The sequence below is a fragment of the Gossypium hirsutum genome, chromosome A05 (genome assembly GCF_007990345.1).
Source record: "Gossypium hirsutum isolate 1008001.06 chromosome A05, Gossypium_hirsutum_v2.1, whole genome shotgun sequence".
Lineage (NCBI taxonomy): Eukaryota > Viridiplantae > Streptophyta > Magnoliopsida > Malvales > Malvaceae > Gossypium > Gossypium hirsutum.
This window is the reverse complement of record NC_053428.1, coordinates 91332936-91345992: the sequence shown is the minus strand read 5'-3', so window position 1 is coordinate 91345992 and position 13057 is coordinate 91332936. Positions and strand designations below refer to the sequence as shown.

The 13057-nt window shown below is 37.1% G+C and overlaps 1 non-coding gene across 1 annotated transcript; it reads right to left on the bottom strand.

Annotated features, from left to right (window-relative positions):
- Positions 1-12531: 12531 nt before the first annotated feature.
- LOC121229914 (small nucleolar RNA R71) lies at positions 12532-12638 on the bottom strand. The gene has a single exon (XR_005927865.1). It is a non-coding gene; the product is annotated as a small nucleolar RNA R71 (small nucleolar RNA).
- Positions 12639-13057: the final 419 nt, after the last annotated feature.

Here is a 13057-nt window from a genome sequence, read left to right as displayed (position 1 = left end):
TTCACAATGAATCCAATTAGAGACATTTTATAATGGTCACAATGCTCACATGAGGATGGTAGTAAAAGCTTCTGCCAATGGTTCTCTCCTATCTAAGTCTTATAATGAGGCTTAAGAAATTATTGAGAGAATTTCCAACAACAATTACAATGGCCAACTAATCAAGCAACTGCAAGACGAGTCGCAGGAGTACATGAAGTGGATGCCTTCACTTCACTCGCAGCTCAAGTATCTTCGATATCTTCAATACTTAAAAATTTTACTACTAACGGGTTTAACAATGTTACAGCTCAGCCACCCAATTAATTTGGGAATATAGCTTGTTTCTATTATGGGGAAGGGCACTTGTTCGAAGATTGCCCACCAAACCCAGAATCTAACTATTACATAGGTAACCAAAACTAGAATCGAGGTAGCCAAGGACCACCCAAATTTTAATAACTCATCTTGGCAAAATAACCCAAAATTTTCTTGGAGCAACCAAGGGGCTAAACCCAATAACAGCTACACACAACCGAGATCAACCCATCCACCTAGATTTACCCAAAAAGTTTATAAATCAACTTAAGCTGAACATTCCAATGGTTTGGAAAACTTGTTGAAGGCATACATAGTGAAAAATGATGCCTTAATCCAAATCCAAACAACCACATTGAAAAATCGGGAGAACCAAATGGGCCAACTTGCAACTAAACTTAGAAACAAACCGCAAGGCACTTTGCCTAATGATATGGAGAATTCAAGAAATCTTGGGGATGATCATTGTAAAGCATTGACTATAAGGAGCAAAAAGAAGATAGAGACCAACACTGTCAAAGATGAAGAGGAGCTAGTTGACACTGGAGATAAAGTGGAAATTTAACCAAGTGTCCAAAATCCAGGTTCACTAGAACCAGAAAATGCAAAATCTGATAAGGTAACTTCTGACCCAATTAATTCTGATAAATGAACATCTTTGTTAGATGCAGAAAAACTACCATAGCAGACAAACTGCCTAGTTCAAGTAAAGAATCCTCCACCACCTTACCCTCAAAGACTTCAGAAGCAGAAACAAAATGTCCAGTTCAAGAAGTTCCTAGACGTACTTAAGCAACTTCACATCAACATCCCATTGGTAGAAGCTCTTGAATAGATGCCACACTACGTCAAATTCATGAAGGATATTCTGTCCAAAAAATAGAGACTTGGAGAATTTGAGACAGTAGCTCTGACAAAGGAGTGCAGTGCATTTTTACAGGATCAACTACCCTTAAAATTGAAGGATCCAGGATGTTTTACCATACCTTGTAATATCGGGGCAACTTATTGTGGTAAGGCATTGTGTGACTTAAAGGAAAGCATCAACTTGATGCCCATGTCTGTGTTTCAAAAATTGGGCATAAAGAAAGTTAGACCAACTTTGGTTACACTTCAATTAGCTAATCGATCCTTACCACATCTGGAAGGAAAAATTGAGGATGTATTAATATGTGTAGACAAATTTATTTTTCCTACGACTTTGAAGGAAATAAGGAGGTGTCAATCATCTTAAGAAGGTCTTTCTTAGCAACCAAAAAAAATCTTATTGGTGTACAGAAAGGCGAGCTTACCATACGTGTTCAGGACAACCAAGTAACATTTAACGTATTTAAATCTATGTGATTTCTTGATACAATTAATGAATATTTTGCATTGTCTGAGTTAAAGAAATTAGCTGCAGAATGGGAACTAAATTCTACTGAGGACCTATTAGAACAAGCATTAATGTCAGACCCTCCAAGTGATGAGGAGGGGGAGGAATATTTAAACTTGCTTGAAGCTAACCAAAAGGGATTTATGCCTCAATCCCACTTTGAATCTTTGGAATTAAAAAGCTAAGATTATGTCCAATCAAAAGCATCAACTGAGGAGCCACCTAAATTAGGACTTAAGGTACTTTCTTCACACTTAAAATATGATTATTTAGGTGATGCTTCTACTTTGCTGTAATTATTTCAGCAGAGCTAGCTAAATAGTAGGAAGAGAAACTCATTCTAGTGTTGAAACAATTTATAAAGGCTGTCAGATGAACCATAGCTGATATCCATGGTATTAGTTCATCTGTGTGCATGCACAAAATCATCCTAGAGGATGACAAAAAAGGAATGATTGATGGATAATGGAGACTGAACCCCATTATAAATGATGTGGTGAAAAAAGGAATTATTTAGAGGTTAGATGCGAAAATAATTTACCCCATCTCAGATAGTTCACGGGTAAGTCTGGGCCAATGCGTGCAAAGAAAGGAGGCATTACGGTCATGGAGAACAAAAACAATGAGTTAATACCGGCCAAAATGGTTATGGGATGGAGAACTTGTATAGATTACCGGAAATTGAACAAGACGACTTGGAAAGACCATCTTCCTTTTTGGTTCTTGGATCAAATGTTGTATAGACTTTCAAGGTGAGACTATTACTGCTTTCTAGATGGATACTCAGGGTACAACCAAATCACTGTAGCACTAGAGGATCAACACAAAAAAACATTCACATGCTTGTATGGTATGTTTGCCTTTAGACGTATATGTCTTTTGGTTTATGTAATGCTCCTGCTATGTTTCAAAGATGTAATATGGTGATTTTTACTGACAAGATGGAAAATTTTTTGGAAGTTTTTATGGATGATGTTTTAATTTTTAGAGACAATTACAATGACTACCTAACCAATCTAGCAAAGGTACTAAGACAGTGCGAAGAAACAAACCTTGTACTCAATTGAGAAAAGAGTCACTTCCTGGTACAAGAAGGTATTGTTTTGGGGCACTAAATAACGAGACAAGGAATCGAGGTAGATAAAGAAAAGGTAGATTTCATTAAGAAACTCCCACCTCTAACATCTATAAAGGGTGTTAGGAGTAGTTTGGGACATGTCGGATTCTATAGAAGATTCATCAAAGACTTCTCCAAAATTGCTAAACCCTTATGAAAATTATTGAAGAAGGATACAACATTTAAATTTTGTTAAGAATGCTTGAAAGCCTTTAAATAATTGAAGAATCGATTGGCCTTGGCACCAATTATCATCACACCTGATTCGGAATTGCCATTTGAATTAATGTGTGACGCAAGTAACTTCAGGGAAGATGTAATAGCCCGTTTTTAGCTAAATGAGAATAGTGGATTTGGAACCACAATTCTGAGGTCATAAAATTATTTTCATATTATTTTTGGTGTTACAGCATGTGAATTTATATGTGTGAAAATTTCATGAGCTAATTTTATCGTTTAATAGCTCAATTTGAGAAAAAGGACTAAATTGCATAAAATGAAAAAGTTGCATTCTACTAGTTAAAAGTGCTTAATTGCAATGGCTTATTAAAGTAAAGGTCATTATATTGTAATTAAACCATTTTAATTGTGACTGGACAAAGATGGACGTTAATATGATGATTTTAATCTTGTTTCATTAAGGTTAAATCAGTAATTTTGAAATTTAACTTAACATAAATAAAATAAAAACAATTTTAAGTTTAATTGTCATCTTCCTCAACCGAAATAAGAAAAAAATAAGGGTTTTTGGAAGCTTGAAGTGTAACACCCAAAACTCAGCCCAGATGATATGGCCGGATCCGACATGCCACATCGAAGCGTTCAAAACATTTTAGTATTGTTGATCTAGAAGAACTTACTTAGTGTTTTAAAAGATAAATTCATTGTAGGTTAAAGTGAATGGAAGCTGTGCACCAGGTAGTAAACCGGGAAAGAGGAGGTGAGTCCATCGGACTGCTTAAGTACTAAGCTCCCTTCAGATCCAATCCTAGACATGCACACCGCCATTGCCACACCTTAACGTCATGTATATTTCCAGGAAACCAATTTGATTAAGTCCTTTTTAGGAAAGTGATTAATCTTGGAAAATATTTTCATTGTGGAAGCTTTGCTTGTTGTCGTGTTATTTTGAAATCAATTACTGTTTTTGAAAACACGCCCTAAAGCTACCGAATTCCAACAGTTAAATATAAGTAATACCTACCCTAATAAAACATATTAAAACCATCAAAAAAAATAATTAAGTGGCCTTATTACAATTAAAAAAAACCCAAAACATTAAACGTAAATAAAAGGATGTCCAGTTCACCAGAAGAAAATCAACTTGCAGAACGTGTGGCCACTCGGAATCCCTCACAGCTCCAAGCCCACTATGGTTGGAGATTACCTGCGTGGATGAAAAAAGGTGAGTTTGGGGAAACTCAGTGTGCAAATTAACCCAACCATAGCCTATACCGGTTCAAACCACAGAAACAGAATAAGTTGGCCTTAGCCTAGAACAAAATTCAGAATAAAGCCCATAGGCCCATAACAGAACAGAACAGATATTACATGTTTATGCAAAACCTAACCCATATCCAACCATATGCACCCCATACCAACCTTTCACCATGTGGGGAGACTACTCGACCCACCCAACCACTACAAGCCACAGAAATATGCAGCATGACTGCCAGAACAGATAATGTGACAGAGTCACCAGATACAAATAATCGTGGTAGAGCCACCAGAACAGATATATGTGGCAGAGCCACCAGATCAGATATATGTGGCAGAGCCACCAGATTAGATAATTGTGGCATAGCCACCAGGACGCTTCCTCCATAATATAACCCATATCCCCATGCAACAGATATACAATCATGGCATACATCAAACGGAATCAGATCATCATTTTTTCAGTCAAAAGTACCCCTAGGGGTATAATGGTAATTTTGCACCTAGGGGTATAACAGTAATTTTCCATACATAGGGGTATTCAAGTAATTTAACTATTCTTAAGGTCTTCATGCATAACATATCCATTTACGTATGACCAGAAACACTTACCACGTTTTCTTACCGAATTGGGCCCGTTGGCGCGTTATCCCGATTTTGGCCCATTAAGCCCAAAAAACATCAAAATGCACGGAATCGTGCACTTTGCAATCTTACCACTTTAATTTACCATATACATCAAACTATTAATCTCACGACCATTCGCACACTCGCAAGTTCTCAAAATACCGGCTTTTCGGCATTTCGGCTTTTCGGCTTTTGCCGATCTAGTCTATAAGAGGGTGTCAGTTACACACCTATTTGTGACGATATTCTGACGAGATCCACACATGAACTTCCTACAATTGGATTACTAACACGTTAATCTAACTATCAAAAACGAACTACGTATTAACCCCTTACCATATTCGGCCGAAAACACCTTAGGCACTAGCGATCCTACCTTTGCCAAAATTAGCGATTATGTCTAGATCAGCAGCCTCTAGATCCCACTATTATCAAAATAAAATAGTTATAACAACCCTTAGAGCTACAAGCCCAAATCGACAACCTCCCTAACCTTTAGGGGTTTCGGCTTTTTCTAAAACCTGAAATAAAGATTAAGTTCAAAAACTTACCGCCGGTTCCTTCAGTCAATGATTCCAATTAACTCCTACTTGATTTTGATGCAGATCTAACCCCTCAAATGATAACAAAAGTCGAGCCTTTAGTGATTTTAAAATTTGGCTATGTTCCTATGGCTATGCGTTTTCGGCTTTTTGTAACAGTAAAGAAAAGATGAGGGTTTTGTAGTGGCTTTCTCGACAGAAACTTGGGGTTCAGAGGATTAATGAATCAGTTAAGAAGATGAGGGAAAATAAGAGGGTTTTGACTAGAAGAAAACGGCACAAAAGAAATCAGGCTTTCAGGATTTTGACCTTTTGAGGTAATCGACTATAGGTTTAAAAACAACTGATAAAAAAGGAATATGAGCAGAATGGTAGAGAGATTTGGTAGACAAGAAGAAGAAAAGAAGTTGATGAAGAGATAAAAAAAAGAAAAAGGAAGAATGGTCAGGAAACGGCACAACTTACCCCTAATGCCGAACTTATATTTGGCATTTGACCTAGCCGAAACTTGCCCCCTAAAGAAAAACCCTTGGCCGGTCAACTCTTGCTCCTCAATAGTCCACCATTCGGCCAACACTGCTCTCCCTAATCAGCTCCTAAATCCTCTCCCTTATCCCTTCCTTACTCAATCCCCTGAGCAACTCAAACTCCTCCTAACAGTCTTTTACTTGAGTTCCAAAACTTCCCCTTTCTAATCATAACTATAATTCCCTTAATATGCTCCCATTGTGACTTGAACCTTGGTTCTCCCTAGCATCCACACGCCACTTTTATAGCCTTCCCAGTGGCGTCACATGCCACTTCCTGCTTTTTTGTGTTTTATTTTGCCCAATTAATACTTAAAAGCCCAGTTAACCAGAACCCCTTTTTTCTTATGGAACTAAAATTAACTAAAATTACCGAGTTTTAACCTAAGCTTAGGCCTTGTAGAGGCCAACTAACATAATTAAACCTACACCAAACAGACAGAACACAGAAATTTTAAATTTTGCCGACATATACAGAATTCCCAAAAATTGGGGCGTTACATGAAGGTTCGCCATTGTTGTCCAAGCATGTAAGTCCATTTTGACTCGGTTTTTGATGATTTCTCTATTTTTGTAATTGTTGCTTCGAGTACTAGCTAACCCGTGCCTTAATTTTTGAGTTTTTTGGTGATTTTTTAAAATGTCATTGATGATATCTTGAGCTTTTGAATGTTTTATAATGGAAAATGAGTATTTGTTGATAGATTATCATGTTTTGTAAAGTGATTTTTGGTGAAATTGCATAAAAGGGGTTAATTTGTGAAAAGTGTAAATTAATTGGGTCAAATTGTGAAATAAATGAAAGTTTTAGGCTACTAGGGGTCCCTAGGAAATTTGGCTAGGCTTGGGTGTAATTAAATTTTGTGTAATTTGTGTTTCTGTGAAATAGGGACTAAATTGAATAAATGCGGAACTTTAGCGGCTAAAGTGCAAAAATACCCAAATACTTGTTTATGGATTTAATTGAATAAATTGATGATTAAATGAGTTAATTTTGAATTTATATAGATTGAGAAAGAAAAGAATCGGATTTAGATAGACGAAAATCGAAGGTTATCGAGTAATCGATTCGATTCGTCAATTCTGAGTACGAGGTAAGTTCATACATGATAAACATTGTTACAATTATGTTTTTAATGTTTTAATAATGCATTAGTTGTATATATACGACTACGATTACGTACAATGACAAATCGACTATGTTTGGCACTTAGTGTGCATTTCGAGATAGCTTCGGCTATATATATAGCACTCAGTGTGCGAGTTGGAATAGCTTCGGCTATATGTGGCACTAAGTGTGCGATACCGAGATAGCTTTGGTTTAATGTGATGGCACTAAGTGTGTGATTTTTTATAGTTTTGGCTAATCATTTATGCACTAAATGTGCAAGTTCTTAGGGCATTGAAAGATTTTGAATGATTTAATGTATTGAAAAAAGAGCTGAGAATGAAATAAATAAATATGGGAAAGTATAGGTACGTACGATACCTATGTGGTAGTTGATACTATGTGTATGAAGTTTGATGAATTTGTATATACATGAGAAATGTTCATGGATTAGAATTGAATGATGTTATGAGAACTACTAAGTGTCTATTACTTGATGATTTGTGTATTATGAACTATTGAGTATTTTGGTACGAACTTACTAAGCTATGAAACTTACTGTGTGTGTTATTTATCTTTGTTTTATAGATTATCGAAGCTAGCTCGAACTCGAGGATCATCGGGAAGCATCATCACACTATCAATCATCTCGTTGGTGTTTTTGGAAGATTTTTATATATGGTATTTGGCATGTATAGGCTAGTGTCATTTTGGTATATTTTGAGTTGTGATTATAGCCATGAGATTTGGCTTGTAAATGTTCGAATTATGTGTTTGTTATGTGATACATGTAATGTATATATTGTCTTATATGATGGTTATAAGTTTGTTTATGTAACTAGTGGTTATGTGGTAAGCTAATGCTAGAGTAAAGATATGTTGTAGCTGGACTTTGAGGTGATAAAATGGTATATTTTGAAGCATGAAATAGGTGATAGGTTGATGGGTAAATGCATTTAGAAGTTATGCAAGTTTGTTGATTTTGGCATATTGAAACGATTTGTTTTGTTTGTGGAATTGAGTAATTGAAATGGTTGTGAATAGATGGCATGATATGTGTGTGAATTGGTATGTTTTGGCTGCCTATATATGTGTTGAAATGATACTATTTGGATGGTAGGTGAGCATGAGAAAAGGGTGGAAAATTGGCTTTTCAAATGGCCCATTTTTGTCTACATGAGCAGAGACACAGACATGTGTCTCAGCCGTGTGTGACACACGATCATGTTATACAACCGTGTGGTACCCTACGAATTAAAGTCCGTATACCCCATAGTTTTAAAATGGGCTAGACACACAGACGTGCCTACTAGTCGTGTGTGGCACACAGGCTGGCACATAGGCGTGTGGTCGGCCGTGTGACCGAAGTCAGTAACCCCCTTAGTTTTCACACGGCCTGGCACATGGGCGTGTCCTCGGCCGTGTGGGTGTAAGTTAGTATGTATGCCCTATTTTCACACGGACTGTGACACAGGCGTGTCTGGTAGCCGTGTGAGGCACATGGCCTATCCACACGGGCATTTGACCCTGAAATCAAAGAAAATTTTCCAAGTTTACTAAAGTTTGTAAATGTTATCGATTTAGTTCCGAACCTCGTTTAAGCATGTTTTAAGGTCTCAGAGGACCTTTTAAGGGACAATGTGATTGATATGAATGGATTGTGAGTATAAATGTATAAATGTTTGTGAATGTAGTGTGTTATTTGGTAATGCCTCATAACCCTATTCTGACGACGGATACGATTTAGGGGTGTTATATTTTATGGGTATCAGAGCAACGATTTAGTCGATTCTGGGACTAACGTAGCATGTGAGAGTCTAGCTATACATGCCATATATATAAATTGTGATAGTGAGATGATTCTTGACAGTTAAAATGTGTTTTTATATAGCAAATGGATCCCGAACAAGCTGTAGCTGACGATGCTGAAAGTAATGCGCCCGCTCTCGCTCAAGGGATAACGCTGGCTGATTCTAGTCCTATGTCGAGCAGCCAAGGGGGAGAGGCTAAGCAAGCCTTCTTCCAAATGATGAGTGAGTGGTTCATGAAATTCGTACGAACGAATCCGGCTACTAACAACCTCCACCCCCACCTATTCCTCAACAAGTCCCAGTTGTGCCACAAGTGATAGATCTGATTCGATTGAGTAAGCCACCAATGGATAAGATACGTAAACACGGGGCCGAAGAGTTTCAGGCTATAGTCGATGATGATGCTGAGAGGGCTGAGTACTGGCTCAAGAATACAATCAGAGTGTTTGATGAATTATCCTGTACTCCTGATGAATGTATCAAATGTGTGGTATCTCTGTTAATAGACTATGTATAATTGGTGGAAAACATTGACATCTGTGGTTCCTAGAGAACGAGTCACCTGGGAGTTCTTTCAATCCGAATTCAGAAAGAAATACATAAGTCAGAGATTTCTCAATCAGAAACATAAAGAGTTTCTAGAGTTGAAACAAAGTCAGATGACGGTGATAGAGTCTGAAAGAGAATTTGTACGTTTAAGTAAGTATGCCCGGGAATATGTTTCTACCCAGGAAATCATGTGTAAATAATTTGTTGATGGGTTGAATGAAGATATAAAGTTGTTAGTCGGGTTACTTGAATTGAAGGAATTTGTAGTACTAGTTGAGAGGGGTTGTAAAGCCGAAGATGTCAGCAAAGAAAAGAAAAAGGATGATTCAGAGGCAAGAGATTTGAGGAAGAGATTATTGAATAAATCTTATCATTTGTCATCGAATAAATCTAGAGACTATTTTAACCGATCGACAGCTCTAATGGGATATCAGAATAGAGATCGTGGGAAGCCATACACCAACCCTAAAGCTCAAGCCACATCAGTATCGAGTGTTGGTAACATAAAAGATGTTAAACCCGAGTGTCAACAGTGTGGAAGACGGCATTTTGGAGATTTTTAGGTGAAAAATAATAATAGAACTTGTTACAGTTGTAGTTCACGACATCACTGTATTAAAGATTGCCCAGAGTTAGCTGAAAAAGATAATACTCAAAAAACGAGGCCAAGTAACACTGTAGTTAGAGGGAGACCATCCCGTAATGTTGGAAATGTGAGTGTTGGTAGAGGCGCAACACAAGACACTACTGCGAGATCTGATGCTAAAGCACCTACACGAGCCTACGCTATTCGTACTCGCGAAGAAGCATCATCTCTGGATGTCATTGCTGGTACTTTTACTCTCTATGATACTAAAGTTATTGCATTGATAGATCCAAGATCAACTCATTCGTATATATGTGTGAATTTAGTGTCCAATGAGGCTTTGCCTGTAGAGTCTACTGAATTTGTAATTAGAGTATCGAACCCCTTAGGCAAGTGCGTGTTGGCTGATAAAGTGTGCAAGAATTATCCATCGATGATTCAGGATAATTGCTTTCTGGCTGATTTTATGTTGTTGCCATTTGACGAATTTGATATACTCCTGGGTATGGATTGGCTAACTGATAAACCGTAATTTATACATATTTTTACCCCATGTTTAACACATTTTATGGATGATTTCCCATTAGAATTGGTGAATTCGATGCTCCAAATGCTTTAATTTCATGTTTTATACTTAAGAAAGCATAAGAGAGCGAAAGGAATGAGAAACGAGCCAAAAATAGAGAAAAATGGGCCAAAGTACAAATTTAACACGGCCTGGACGTCCTCACACGGGCAGACCACATGGTTGCCTCAATTTGGCAGATTCGAAGCACGATTCACACGGGCGTGTCCCTACCGAGTCCAAGTTGAGTTCTATTCAGAAAAGGCCAATTTTGAGGGCTACTAGGCATTCTAAAGCCTATAAATACACCCTAGAGGAGAAAGGTAGGGGGACACACAGAGCGGAAGGAAGGAATTACTTGAAGGAAGCTGATTGATCCATATCAGAAGCCAGAGTCACCATCAAGACTGAAGATCTCCCCTCAATTTCCCTTCAGGAGTTTTGTGTTTTCTTTATGTTTTGTATTCGTTATTCTTCTGATATGTTTTCCTTTTTAGTTATGAACTAAATCCCCTAAATACCTAAGGGGAATGAAACCTAAGACGAATATTGTTATTATTTTCTGAATTGTATGATAAATATTTAACTTGTTCTTAATTATGTGTTCTTAATTCTTGTTTTGATACCCCAGGATACTAATTCAAGATAAGCTCTTATTCAGAGCAGGAATAGACCCTGCCTAAGAGTACATTTTTCATAATTAAACGGAGTTGTTTGCACACCTAGACATAGGGTGACAAGATTTTTTCGGATTAGGGTGAAACCTAATAAGGGGATCCATAGATCGAGTTAATGCAACCCTAGGGTGTTAACTAGAGAAAATTCTCAATTATTCAATCTAGTGATTAGACGTTATTAGTCTTGAATAGGGATAATAACATAACTTAGGGATATCTATGGAACAAGTTAAATGAATAAATCATCTGATTCGGAGCTAGAATAACAAGTATAGTCTAGGTGGATTTTTCCTTAGGTATTGTCTTAATTCAATAATTTTCCAAAAGTAATCCCCCCAATTCCATTCTCTATGAATTCTTAGGTTAGTTAATTAGTTAGTTAGAACAAAACCCCCTTATTCTTAGGCTAGATAATAAAAAGACAGTCATTGCTAGTACTTTTAGTTCCTTTGGGTTCGACAATCCGGTCTTGCTAAAACTATACGACTGTTCGATAGGTACACTTGCCTGCATAGCAATAATAGTTAGTTTCAAGAACGATTAATTATAAATATTTAAAACTTACCTCTCACAAAAATCGCGATCAAGTTTTTGGCGCCGTTGCCGGGGAACTAAGATATTAGGAACGCTCAATTTTTATTACTTTAGCGATTTATTTTTCTTGCAATTTAATTTTTATTTATTATTATTATTATTTATTAATTTACTTTTTCTTTCTCTTGGCAGGTTTTTATAGTTTATGACTAGAAGAAACCCGTTAGGACCACTATTTTTTGACGAAAAAATCGATCGCACAATTCGCAGAAACCAAAGAGAAATAAGGCGAACCTTAAGATACACAGAGAACGAGCAAGAGGAGGATACTCAACCCCCAACCGAAAAGATAGCTGAAAACCAAGACAATCAGCTACCTCCTATAATTGCGGTTAATCAAAATCCTACTCCATGCACTATGTATGATTATGCTAATCCTTCTTTAACAGGAACTGAATCGAGCATAGTTAGACATGTTGTAGCTGCAAATACTTTTTGAACTAAATCCTAACATTATTCAAATGATACAACAATTTGTTCAGTTTGATGGTTTGTAGGATGAGGATCCCAACGCTCACTTAGAAAACTTTTTGGAACTATGCAATACATTTAAAATTAATGGTGTTTCTGATGATGCCATTCGTCTTCGGTTATTCCCTTTTTCATTGAGGAACAAAGCTAAACAATGGTTGAACTCATTACCACGAGGGTCAATCACTACTTGGGAACAAATGATTGAAAATTTTCTATTACAATATTTCCCGTTGGCTAAAATGGCCAAATTACGTGATGATATCTCTTTGTTTGTGCAGATGGATTTAGAAACTCTTTATGATGCATGGGAGAGATACAAGGACTTACTGAGAAGGTAACCTCACCATGGGTTACCACTTTGGCTTCAGGTTCAAACGTTCCATAATGGCCTGAATCTTTTGACTCAGCAAATGATTGATGCAACTGCTGGCGGAACCATCAATAATAAAACACCTGAAGATGCTTATGAGTTTATAGAGGAGATGTCACTGAATAACTATCAGTGGCAAGTCATGAGGATAAAACCAACGAAAAAAGTCGGTGTTTATAACATCGATTCGGTCACCATGCTCTCTAATCAGGTAGAACTCTGAAATAAGAAAATTGATGGTTGTCTTAGTTCTTCATAGGTTCACCCAGTAATGCAGTGCGAAGCAAGTAGAGGTGGATCAAGCAATTCGTAATACCAAACTTATGGCCACAACATGGATAACGAGCAGTTAAATTACATGGGTAATAATTCTCGATCTCAAAACAATCCATATAGTAACA